Source organism: Sturnus vulgaris, chromosome 29, assembly GCF_052056855.1.
Source record: "Sturnus vulgaris isolate bStuVul1 chromosome 29, bStuVul1.hap1, whole genome shotgun sequence".
Taxonomy (NCBI): domain Eukaryota; kingdom Metazoa; phylum Chordata; class Aves; order Passeriformes; family Sturnidae; genus Sturnus; species Sturnus vulgaris.
In genome coordinates this window covers 2,422,099-2,434,601 of record NC_142271.1, presented here as the reverse complement: position 1 = coordinate 2,434,601, position 12,503 = coordinate 2,422,099, and positions in this window count along the sequence as shown.

Genomic DNA, 12,503 nt, shown 5'->3' with positions numbered 1-12,503 from the left:
ACAAGGCTGCATCACCAAGATTGGAAAACTCCTGGATCAGTCCTGAATTCACCACCAAAGGGATCAAATCCTTTGAGTTACCCAGGACCACCAACCCCACACCCTCCTGCCTTGAGTCTCATCCCTCATGTTCCTGTTTGCTCTGATCCTGCAGCCTCCAGCCACTTTCCAAACCCTCATCCCAGCACACAGGGACCGGACCCGCAGCCCCTCAGACCCTGCTGGGGCTGTGGGGGCTACAAGAGTCCCTTCCCCTGATGGCAGAGCAGGATCCTGCCTCCAGATCCTGTTATTTTCTGCTTGATGCATCAAGCTCAGCCCAGGGATTGACAGCCCAAAGGGCTGCAAGGTCTCCTCTGCCTCCCCACCCCCTCCTCCTGCTGAGCCAGGACCAGGTACAGGGGTGTGGGTGATGGACCCACGAGTTCCTGGGAATTTGGCTACCAGACCACACACCACGCTCACCATTACTTCTGCTCCTGGGAAGAGAGGTGACAGGGACATGAGCAGCACCCATGGGTGGCCGCAGACAGCACCACAGGCAGGATGGGGAAACTGAGGCACAGAGCAGGTACCTGGGGCTGCCTGTGGTGTCATCACAGTTCTAAAGAAAACACGGGTACTGAAGGAGCCAGCAAGCCCAGGAGTTGCTCCTGGAGCTGGGAAAGCATCTTCTGGACTGGATCAGACTCCAGAGGATGCAGCCCCGGAGCCTCCTCACTGCCCCCCCTGAATTTCCACCCACCTTCAGGCTATTTTTCCTCACTGAAGTGGCTCTTTGCAGGGCGGCTGGCAGAGGGGGGCACTGGCTTTAAGTGTATTTGATGGATAATTCCTCATTACTCTAATGCATTTGCAAGCTGGGATAATTGATGGATGTTTAACAGGATGCGTTTCCGACAGTCGCTGGAGAAATGGACTCCCATTACTCCGCAAACGTTTCTTTTTACCATTGAACTCCTTTGTTTCAATTGATCCTCGCCTTTCCCATCACTTGCTGCTCATTAATAATCCCCAAAGCAGCTGCTCCCCCACTCCAGCTCCTCCCAACCTGCGATGCCGGCGGCTTTAAGCAGGGGTTTGCAAGCAGATCTGGGCATTGCTGCAGTTTTATAATAAATAAGATTTTTTTCCTCCCCAAAGTGAGGTGAAACCTGAACAGGAGCAGGGCACGCCTAGGGTATCACTCGGGTCCATCAGAGTGGTACAAGCTGCTAATCGGGGGGAATTGGGGGTGAAGAGGGGGAGGTGGCTGGTCCATGGGGCTGAGCCAAGCCCAAGGGAGAGGTTGCCCTTTGGGGCTGGTATCAGCCCAAGCCAGGCTTGGAGCTGAGCCCTGCTCTGCCTGCAGAGCTTTTATCTGCAGCTCCCTCTGCTCGGGAAGGGCAGCCAGGGGTTATCAGCTCTGCCTGTCCCTGACCAGGCTCCATTCCCACCCGGAGAGGGTCCCTGTGTCCCCACCCTGCAGAGACACTCAGGGGGCTCAGGTGGACAGGAGCTCTCCCACTTGCTGAGCTGCTGGCAAGGAGCAGCCTGGAATTTAATTCCCTTGGGATTTCCTCAACAGAGCCCTTGGCTTGGCTGTGGCAAACAGGGCTCCTTCCACTGCAGGGTCATGGCAGGCATGGCTGTGGCCCTGCCCCAAAGCTGGGGGGCACTGACACCCCCCTGTTCCAGAAGCCAGCACTGCCAGGGGGATACCAAGGAGCTTTTCCCCACGGTGCTGAACTGCTCCCAGTCCTCATGCATCCCAAACCAAGGTGCTCCCCTGCACTCTCAGGCTGAGGCTCCCACCTGTATCCCTGCTGCAGCCCCATCCTTGGCCACTCACTCTCAAATCTGGGTTTGGAGCTCACTCCTCCCCTCCATTCCCCAGCCTTGCATGACCATCCCTCACACCTTCACTTCTCCTTCCCAGTTCCCCCAGACCTGCAGACAGACCTGCAGCCTCTTGCCTCTCTCACCCCCTGACACCACCCAGCCACGCACATCACTGGGGCAGGAGCTTGCCCTGCTGCTCACACCACGAACTTGCCATGATCTGAGCTGACCCTGCAGCATCCTTCATCCTTTTTCCAACCACATCTTTCCCAGGATGAGGCACAAGAGCCTTGGCACAGGAAAAGAGCATCCACAGGCCTGGCTTAAGGCAGAATTTAAAAGGAGAAAAAAAAAAATCCAAAGTCCATAGAGGAGAAAATCGGCTGGGGCTGCTCAGGGTTATACAGACCTGAGTGGATGGGAAGAGGGGGATCAGGCTGGATTCAGGTCACCTGGGGAGATGGGAAGGGACAAGACTGTGGGACCTGCAGGATGGAGTGGCTGAGATGGAGTGTGGGGAACAGGGGGTCCCCAGGAAATGCTCCTGCCCTGGGCTGCAGTTGAGGGTCCCAAGGGACCCTGTCCCAGGGCTTGGACCCACCTGATGGAGCCCACACTGCTGGGGCCAGTGAGAACAGCAAAACCCTCAGTCCTAAATGGCTGAATTGTGACATTGAACCCCTGCACTCCCCAAAACATGGGCTGCACCCCATGCCCCAGAGCAAACGGGCCTGGGGCCATGGCTGAGTCTCCCCAGATCCCCGTGCCAGGGAGCAGCTGGCTGCAAACACTCCCTGCTCCTCTGCACAGCCCGGGGAGGCAATAACCTGCTTTGGGGTCTCCCTTTGAGGTCTCAACTCAGGAGGATCTGAGGGTGACAGAGGAACCCACAGCCCATGTCCACCATCCTCTATAGGATTAACACCCTGGGAAGGGCTGAGCTGCTTGGGCAGAGGTGGATGAGACCCCTCTTGCTGCAGACAAGGTGCTGAGCAGGTGAGGGACAGGGGGACAGCAGGCACTGGGATTTGTCATTGCTCCCATAAAGCACATCCCAGGCAGGTGCCTAAACCAGGCTCGGGTCCTGAAGATGCCCCATGAGCATCCCTGGTCTGTCCCTGCCCATAATGGAGCATTTCTGAGTCAGGACAAGCAAACCCTGGGCACACCTGGGGGGTCCTACAGAGCTGCCAAACACAGCTCTGATCCCCTCCTGAACTGCAGAGCTGCTCTTAAATCATCGCGGGAAGGCTGGTAAAAGCCTCAGTGCCTTCAAGCATGAAATACAAAGCACTCACCACTCCCTTTCAGCCTCTTCCCTGAGTGCCCGGCTCACCGCATGAAACCTTTTATATCCCCCCTCCCCGTTTCCCCCCATCAGCCCGGAGAGCGCCGGCGCGCCGCCAGCAGCACAATCCCAAATTGCTCCCTTTATTAGGGGAAAAAAAAAAACGAAAAAAACCGAGGCTTCGATTTCCTTTCTCACCTCCGAAATGGCCTGGGGGGTTGAGGAGGGGGGTGGGAGGCCAAAGTCACCCAAACCCCAACACTGACCCCAAACCCAAACACACCAAAGGGTTTGATTTTAATGGGGAGGGATCAGGAAGGCATTTTGCAACGAGGGAGGGTTTGACTGCAGATGAACGATGGGGATGTGAAAAAGACCCCAGTGGCTGGATCAGCCTCTGGCAGAGCTGGTACCCACCAGGCAGCGCAGCAGGAGGGCTGATGGATCCTGGTGATGCTTCCCGCAGGCAGGGATTGGATCGGGATGCACAATCCCACTGCAGCCCCGTGGGGATGGAGGCAGCCAAGGGGGCCTCGGGGTGCTGCGAGCATCCTGCCCGCACCCCGGAGATGGGGAGGGCTCGGTGGGGCGATGCCCCGGCGGGCAGATGGGGCTGGCCCGGGAGCCGGGGGAGGATGCAGATGGCCGGGGTGGGTCCTGTCACGCTGCCATCAATCAGCGCCGGCTCCTCCGAGCGCGGCAGCGTCTCCAGGGTGTAAATCAGACCTGAACAAGGCTGAGGGTTTCTCTGCAAGATCTGCCCTCGCTGTTGGCATTCGCTCGGGTGAGAGCGTCGCGACGGGGAGACCTTGTGTCCCCGCCGGCCCGGCAAAGGGCGCGTGAGGACGTCTGCGAGAGGATGCTGAACGTGCCAGGGGGGAAAACAGCCCAGAGGAGCGTGAACGGCAGCTCCTGGCAGCCTGAACTCCTCCTCAGTCGTGTTTCTCCTGTTTCCTACCCTCCCATGTCCTGCTGATGGAGCCCCAGCCGAGCAGGTGTCTCTCCACCTGCCAGGGCCCTGCCCTGATGTTTGTAGGGGACAATAAGGCACCACAGACCCCGCAGTGCACCCACTCCCTTCCCAGACCAGGGTTTGTCTGTGCAACACCAACACTGGCCCCCAAGCTGCCCCGAGGAGAGACTGGGATGGGCACAGCGGCTCTCTGGGGAGCCCCTGCATGTCCAGAGGCTCTTTGGTCTCTGCAAGTGTCCCATCACCTTGTCCCCATCCTGCCTGGGACAGGACAGGACATGAGTCTGGAGGGATTTCAATCCCCTCCTCCCCATTTCCTCAGCATCTTCTGGGTGTGGTGCAGCCCAAGGTAGCACAGCATCCTTCTCACGTCCTTTATTCTCCCTCCTAGTGCTGCAGGCTCCCAGCAAGGCCGGTGCTGCTGAATTGTTTAATCTTTTTCCAAAATTTGCCCCCCTGGAAGTCAGCCCAGCCCTCAAACTGTGTCATGCAGGCATCCCCGTGCCTGGTCTGAGCATTGCTGGCATTGCTGCTTCATCGGGAGGCACCACTCTGCCATCAGGGTTTGCTCTGCAGGGTTTCACTTTCCTGCCCCTGCTGCTCCTCTGTTCTGCCCCGGGTTTCTCCCATCGCCCCCACGCTCCCTCCTGTCCATCCAAAGCTGGGGCACGTTCCCTGCTCCCGACAAAAGGCGGCTGGATCTGTTCCTTCCCTTCAGCGGGGGGAGAGCGGGTGAGTCCCTGCCTGGGCTCATGTGAGCATCTTTCATCCCTGCAACGAACGTGCTCACATTTAAGGAGTAATTACTGCGTGACTCAGCCGTTTTGGCAAACACCCGATGGCTCCGTCCCCGTGCGCTCCCATTCCTCCTGCAGCTCTCCCTGCTCCCCCCCAGCCCTGCGGGTGTGAGCTCAGGGCATCCCCAGCAGCAGTTTTTGGGGGCAGCAGGGTGAGGGATGCAGCGCGTCCGTCCCTTATGAGATGTCCAACCCTCGGGGACAGCGGTGCTGTCCAAGGGGCTGTGGTCCAGCATCCACCCGGCACATCCCGGGCTGGGGCTGCCAGCGAGCGCCCGGGAGCAGGGGAGGGCTGGGCGGCTGCGATTATTCAATCTGGAGCAACCCTGACCTGCTGACAAAGGCAAAGTTATTTTTAAAAAACAACCACTCAGCGAAATTCGCCTCCGCCGCTCGTCCTGCTGCTGCTGCCCGCCGCCGGGGAGAGATCCGTCCCGGGAAACGCTGCTCTGGGATGCCTGCAACGGGGAGGGAGCGTGGGCCCTGCTCCACAGCCTCCGGGCTCCCTCCCCGGGCCCCGCTGGCCTTTTTGGGCTCTCGAATCTTCCACAGAGCTACGGGAGCATCCCAACCTGCTTCCCATTGCTATTTATAGCCCCACGTGCATGGTGAGCCCGGGGCACCCCGCATGTATCTCTCGGGGCTCCCCAAAGCATGGCCTTGCTCCCTCCACAAGCAGGAGAAGTGATTCTGCATGGCTCAGGGACATTTTTATGTCAGGGTGGTGCTCGCTGCAGCAATGGCCGCGGTGCAGGGACGGGAGCAGCAGAATCGCCGGGTCCGTGTCCTTGTGCAGGGTGGGAGCGTGGGGCTCCCCCATCCTCACTGCCCCCTGCTCCTTCTGTGGGCCAGGAGCAGCCCCGGGCTCTGCTCGTGTTGGGGAGTTGCCCTCCCCATGCCAAGGCTGGTTGGCATCAGGGAGGGATGCAGCCAGAGGAAGGCTTGGTGTTTGCAAGGGAAGAGCTGGACCTGCTCCAAATTTCCAGGGTGAGAAAATCGCCCCAAGTCACGCTCCAGCTCCAAACAAATGCTCTGCTCCAGGGGCCGGCGATGATTCACCCGGGTGAGACCTCACTGCTCCTACCTTGCAGCCGCCCCCTTTCCATCTGAGAACACTCAGGGAGGGTTAATTCCCAATTAAGGGGGGGATGGCTCCAAGATTGCCTGGCTGTTGTCCAGGGCTGTGATCCCAGGCACACTCGCCTTCACTCCCCCGAGGTGGCCGCAGTGCCCGGGAGCCCTCCTTCCCTTTTATTGCCACGAGGTGAATTAATACCCATTTCCTGAAGCTTTTATGGTTTCCTCCCAAATGGCTCTTACATCAGGGGCATATTGGGTTACAGCAAATACCAGCAGCAAGCAACGAGCCCAGGCTTTGCTGCTCCTAAATCCGCCGGTGCATTTGGGGAGCACCAGCCTCCGGTTTCTCTCCCCCAGCCACTCCCTTCCCCCAGAGCCGGGTGGATGCTCCCAGCAACAAATGACTCCCTTGACATGTTGGGAAACAACGAGGACTCTTGAGAAGCTCTGCACGAAGAGCCCGGGGCTGGCTGAGCCCCTGGGGGGTGGAGATTTGGGGGTGGCCCCGGTTTCGGGCTGGTTTCGGGGTGCCTGGTGTGGCTGCTCAGGCTCCTGTCTCCGTCTCGCTCCGAGCGCACGCACACCTCTTGGGCTGGTTACTGTAGAAACGAAATTAGCACGGGGAGGGAATGCAATCCCAGAGCTAATTAAGGTAATTACAGCTTCACACCAGCTGCTCACGAGGTCCAAGGACCTTCTGTAACTTGTGGAGGGGATCAGGCGCTCCGGGGGACTTTGAATTCCAATTCCCCGGGACCACGCGGCTTCCGTGGTGGCACTTGTGTCACTCGCCAGTGTGACATTGAGCTAGGGGGGATGCACGGCGCCAGATGTGCCTCCCAGATGTGCTGGCCCCATTGCAGCAGTGGGTTTCAGGCTGTGATTGGGGCCTGGGGTGTGTTTGGGGTCCCTGGGGAGCTGATTTGGGGGGAGTCAGTGCTGGGGGGCTGGCAGGAACGGCTCCGTGAGACCAGGGCATCCTGCTGGGGGTTGAACTTTACAGATGTGTCACTTTGGCTCCTCAGCTGGGGACATGCTGACCTGGCAGAGCGGGAAACTAGAGCTGGTTTGGGGTCCCCCTCCATCCCATGGGAACTGGCTGGCTGGGCCAAAGGCTGTAGGGTGGGTGCAGGCAGCAGGGAGGTGGCAGGACCTGGGCCTGGTGGGTGTCAGGGGTGTTTGGGTGGGGTGCTGGAAAATAGAGTTCTGCTCCAGGCTTGAATGAATCCACTGGAACCAGTTAGACACACTGGGGATGGGGTGAACGACCATGGGGTCTGGCACAGGATCAGCCCCAGCATCCGGGGGGGCAGGAGCATCCCCAGATCTCCCCCAGCCTCCTTTCAGCTGGCAAAATGTAACCACCTAGCGGGTGCCTTCCCAAAATTCATGGTTTTGGAGCTGATTCCTGGCACCGGTCGAGACGGGAGCCAGGAGAATGTGACCAGACGTGTTTGTGCCGTGGCCGAAAGTGCCCAGGCGGTGGCCCGGCTGCGGCGAGGGGCTGGGACAGCGGGGGCTCCGCTGCCCGGGGACCCGGCGGGCTGGCGGGGGGCCAGCGCTGGGGACAGGAGCGCCGAGTGCCGCGGTGTGTCAGCAGCAGCGCCGGCAGCGGGCGGTGATTCACCGCTTCCCAGCAGCTGATATTTATTACTCAGCCTCGCTACGGGGCCGACATGAAATGTGGTCCAGGGAGGGGGAACAAACACGGAGCAGGGGGCGGCAGCATCGCCCGTGAAACCTGATGGGTTTCCCCATCCTCCCCCTCCCGCTGCTCTCTCCGGCTGGTGGATTTTGATGGAGGAAAATAAACGCTCACAAAAATCACTCTCTCTCTCCCGGCTTGTCCCCGTTTGCCCTGTGCTTTGGCAGCTCTGCCGGGGTGGGCTGGGACGTTGCGGGAATGGGAGCGAGGAGGGAGGGATGGCAGGAAGGGGCTCCCCCCGGGACGCTTGGCCCCAGCAGGGTGATGGGACTGAACTGGGACCCTCCTCCTGAATGGGATCCCCCTCCTGCAGCCTGTTCTCCGTTGCTTTGGAGAAGGCCAGTCATGATGTGGAACTGCCCGAGGTACGCGGGCATGAGAACTGCCCAGGTCAGCCCACGGATGAGAGGCAGGAATGGGGGCCCATGGGATGGAGAGGTGGGAGAGAAGGAGGCACATCCCCGAGCCGGTCTGCAGAGCTCATCCCGCACCCTGAGGAGGATGGTGTGGGGAGAGTGAGGTAGTTCGGGTTTGGGGCTGGGTCCCATGGAGGGAGATGGATCCACGGCAGCAGGATGGATCTGGTGCAAAGCGGAGGAGCCAAAGCAGAATGATGCAGCTGCTGCGAGGGGACAGATCCAGCACAGAGGGATGGATCGGATGCGGGCGGCTGGTTCTGCTGCAGGGGATGGAGCTGCTGCAAAGGGACGAGTCTGATGCAGAGAGATGTGACTCAGAGTGACACGAGTGCAGGGTTTTGTGTGTCCCCCTCCCCGGGCTGATCCCCTCTCCCGCCCCGGCATCGCAGGAGAACGGGTCCATCACCTCCCCTATCCCCCCCAGCAGAGCCCCACCTGTGCCTCAGTTTCCCTGTGCAGCCAAGGGGCAGAGGCTGCTCCGTCCCCATTTCCCCGTGTGCCTCCATGCGCCATTCACCCTCCGGCGGCGAGGCGAGGACGGGGGCTCCGTCCTCCTCCCGCAGCAGCCGGGAAGGGCCGGTGGGAGCTTCCCCCGGGTTATTTATCACCAGCTCCAAGTGCCGGTGTGCGGCGGCAGCTCCCGGGGATATTTTTAGCCCGCTGCAGGGAATCACGGCGGCGAGGGCTCGGGAGCAGCAGGAGGGAGGCAGAGAGGGAGAGGTGCCGCAGCACGAAGCCCTGCCAGCATTCCTGCTCCGAAAACCCTTTCCAGGGAGGAAACCCCGCTCCAGGATGGCCGCGGGGTCACTCCTGGGCTTGGCGCTGTCGCATCCCTTCATGGCCTGCTGGGACCCGAGGGACCAGGTCCCCGTGACAGCCCCGAAAAGCGGGGGCTGCAGGCTGGGGCACGCACCGAGGAGCCGGGAGCGGCTGCAGCACAGGAGCTGTGCAGGCTGCTGCTGTCTGCTCGAGACAGGAAGACATTAGAGAGCAGCACTGTCTGCATCCCTAATCGGCCTCGCTCCGCCGCCCGCTCCCCCTCCCAGCGCTGCGCTGGGGACTGCGGGAAAACCGGGCCGGAGATCCTGGGAAAACCGGGCCGGGGACTCCGGGAAAACCGGGCTGGGGACCCCCTGTGCTCTGTCCCTGCGGTGGGTGCTGCTTTCCCCCCTGTCCCCGTGGCTGGGTGCTCTGCAGCACCCGTGTGGCACTGCCACACACACCCGTGTGTGCATCACTGGCAGGGAAAGAGCACCCACCATGATCTCTGGGCTCATCCATCCAGGCCTTGCTGAGCAGCTCTTTGTGCCAGCCCCCCCAAAACGTTCAGTGGTTTTATTTTCCTGTGACCCTCGTAACCCCAGTGGCAACAACGCACCCCATTTCCCATACCCCAAAGCCCATTACAGCCTACAGCTGCAAGCACTCGGTGGCTGCTTCCCAGACACCCCAGGATCTGGGCACATGAGGATCTGGGCACGCAGGACCAGGGCTGGGCATCCCAGGGTGCAGGGCTCAGCATCCAGGACCAGATGCATGCAGGGCAGGATTCCCAGGACCAGGGACAGACAGACACCCCTGGCAGTGCCAGCGGGGCATGAGGCTGATGTGTGAGGCACCGCCCTCCTGTTCCAGGCAGTTTCCCAGTTTATTTTCTCCCCTATTAGATTCCAGCTGGCAGGATGGTTCCTATAAATATACATAAAGGCTCATTTACATGACGGTTTATTCGGGAGCAAATTCCACAGCTGCCTGGCAGACGCTCACTGCAGTGGGTGAGAGTCATGCCCGAAACCAACCCTGCCTCAGTTTCCCCATCTGCAACCCAGGCGACAGGGAATGGCTTTCCCCACATTTTTGACAATCCGTTCCTGGAAAACCCAGGGTGTTATTATCAAGGCTATTTATAGCCTGCTAAATGTGTTATTAATATGATTATTTGCCGTGTGGCAATGGGTAATTGCCCTGGGTGGGGACAACATCAGCGTGTGTGAGGTGCTGCATGGGGAGTCTCAGACCCAACCTGCCTCCACCTGAGGGGAAAACTCACCCCAAAGCCCCAGGAGGACACTGGGATGTGCCTGGTGGGTGATGGGGTCCTATGGCAGGTGAGGGGGTTTGGTGGCTCTGTGCTCCAGCACTGAGTCCAGCTCTTGTTTCGATCATGATGATTAGCTGAGTCACAGCTGGGGTGCTGCTAATTAAATGTATTTCTTAATTAACAAGATCACAGAGAAGGCCTGCCAGCCCAGCTTGGCTTTCAATCACGGCAGACAGAGGCAGCTGCAGCCATGGGGCACGGCAGGCCCGAGGTGTGGCGAGCATCCCAGTGCTCAGCGCTGCCCCGTGGCCACTCTGCTGCCCTCCTGCTCCACAAGAAGCAGGGGTGTGAGGATGAGGAGGGCTCATGCCCAGCATCACCCAGCCCCTGGCTGCCCCACTCTAGGCTGCAGTGAGTGTGTCAGGGCTGGGCCACCCCTGCTCCCGCCCTGTGACTCAGGGCTGCTTCATCCCTCTCTGCCACCTGAGCCCTGACCGAGCCTGGCTATTAATTAATATTAATAATAACCCCCTGCAGCTGCTATTCATTGACCTCAAAGCACAACCTGAAGTAACCCCCATCCTGCTCCGATGGGGAAATCTCCACTCCCTACCGGATGGGGAAATTGAGGCACGGGAACTGGGGCAGGAACCGTGCCAGAAGCTTTCCCTGCTCACCCATAAAGCCTGGAAGACGGGGAAGCAAAACTCCAGGGACTCCCCCCACAGCCCCACAGTGACGCATGGACGAGTGAGCCAGAGTGGGTGGAGAGGGTTTTCCTAACTGGAAAAAAAAAAAAAAAAAAGGCAGATAAATAAATAAACAAACAAATAAAGAAGCCCATTGTGCCCCCCATGCTGAGCTTTGCCCCACGGCAAGGGGCTGTCGTCTCCCTGGGAAGTGCGGGCTGAGCTCCCCGAGGGGATTTCGCGTGGTCTCGCTGCCGGCGCGGGCGGCAGTCGGAGCTGGGGCTTCTCCCGGTTTTTGGCAGTCTGGTCATGTCCTGCCGGCAGAGCAGCAGGACTGAGTCACGTTCCAGCGGCAGCAGTGACTCACGGCCACCCCAGCCTCCCGGGGAACAGCCGGCACATTGCAGAGATTCCTGGATGGAGGAAGGAAAATAAAATTAAATAATAACAACTGCCAGCTTCCCCCCCCCCCCCCCGCCACCTCCGCCCCTTCTTCCTTCCCCCAACCTCCTGCAACACAGGCGCAAACAGCGAATTCCTGCGCCACCGGGAAACACCTCCCGCCTCGCCAGACGCCGGGATGCACGACCTGCTGCTCAACTGCACGAAATGCGCTTTGCCGGCACCTGCGGGGGCCACCGAAAAGCAGGTGGAAGCTTTCCCCCCCCCCAAACACTCCCCCAAGCACGGGGACACCCCCACAGCGAGGTCCTGCCCGTGCATTGCAAACATGGGGTGCATGGGGTGGATCCTGGGATCCCCCTCCGGATCTGAGCTGCTCCCTGAGGGGCTTGGGGGGTGAAGAGCAGGGTGGGGTACCCCAGTCGTAAGGTTACACAATCCTGGCTGTGGGGTTTTTTTGGGGGGGTTATATCACAAATATTTTAGATCATTTAGCATCATTTCACATCATTAAATCCCCGCATGCAGGGGGTGTCCCCAGACTCGGGGGACACAGGTGTCCCTGCAGCCCCGGCACGGCGGGCAGCGATGCCCCGGGGCAGGGCTCTGCTGTGGCTGCCTCCCAACTCAATTTATTTCTTATTTAAAGCGCTTGGCGGGAGCAGTGGAAGCCCTGGCGGGCTGCAGAGGCTGCATGGTGGGAGAGGCTGAGCTGCTGCAGCTCCAGCACCGCGGCACTGCGGCGGGAACTGCCCAAAATCCCTCAGCGAGGGAGGAGCTGCCCCATTGCCCCACAGTGAGGGGTATGCTACCCAAAATCTCACTGTGGGGGATGTGCTGCCCCACGGCAAGGTTTTCCTGTCCAGAGTCTCACAGTGAGGAATGTGCTGCCCCCGAGCAGGGACTCTGAGGGTCACAGCCCCTCCAGGGAATACCCCCATGGAACTCAACACCTACAAGCAAGAGCCCCTACTCTGTGGGGCTGGCCCCTATGGAGCCCAGCACCCATACAACCAAAGCCCAGGGGTTATAGAGCAAAAACTGCTGCCCCCGCAGAGCAGATCCCTAAAGAACAGTCCCAGAGCACACAAAACCCCATCCCGTGTAGTGCAGAGCAAGAGAACACGCCCAGTGGAACAGTCCCCACAGAGGGGGAGTGCCAACCGTGTAGACAACTCCCCTACAGCCTGTCCTTATGCATCAAGAGCCCAGACCCCACAGAGCAACTCCCAGAGCAGCCCTGCAGGCTGGGACTATGGGGTTTTGTGGGCCCAGATGGTTCCCATGC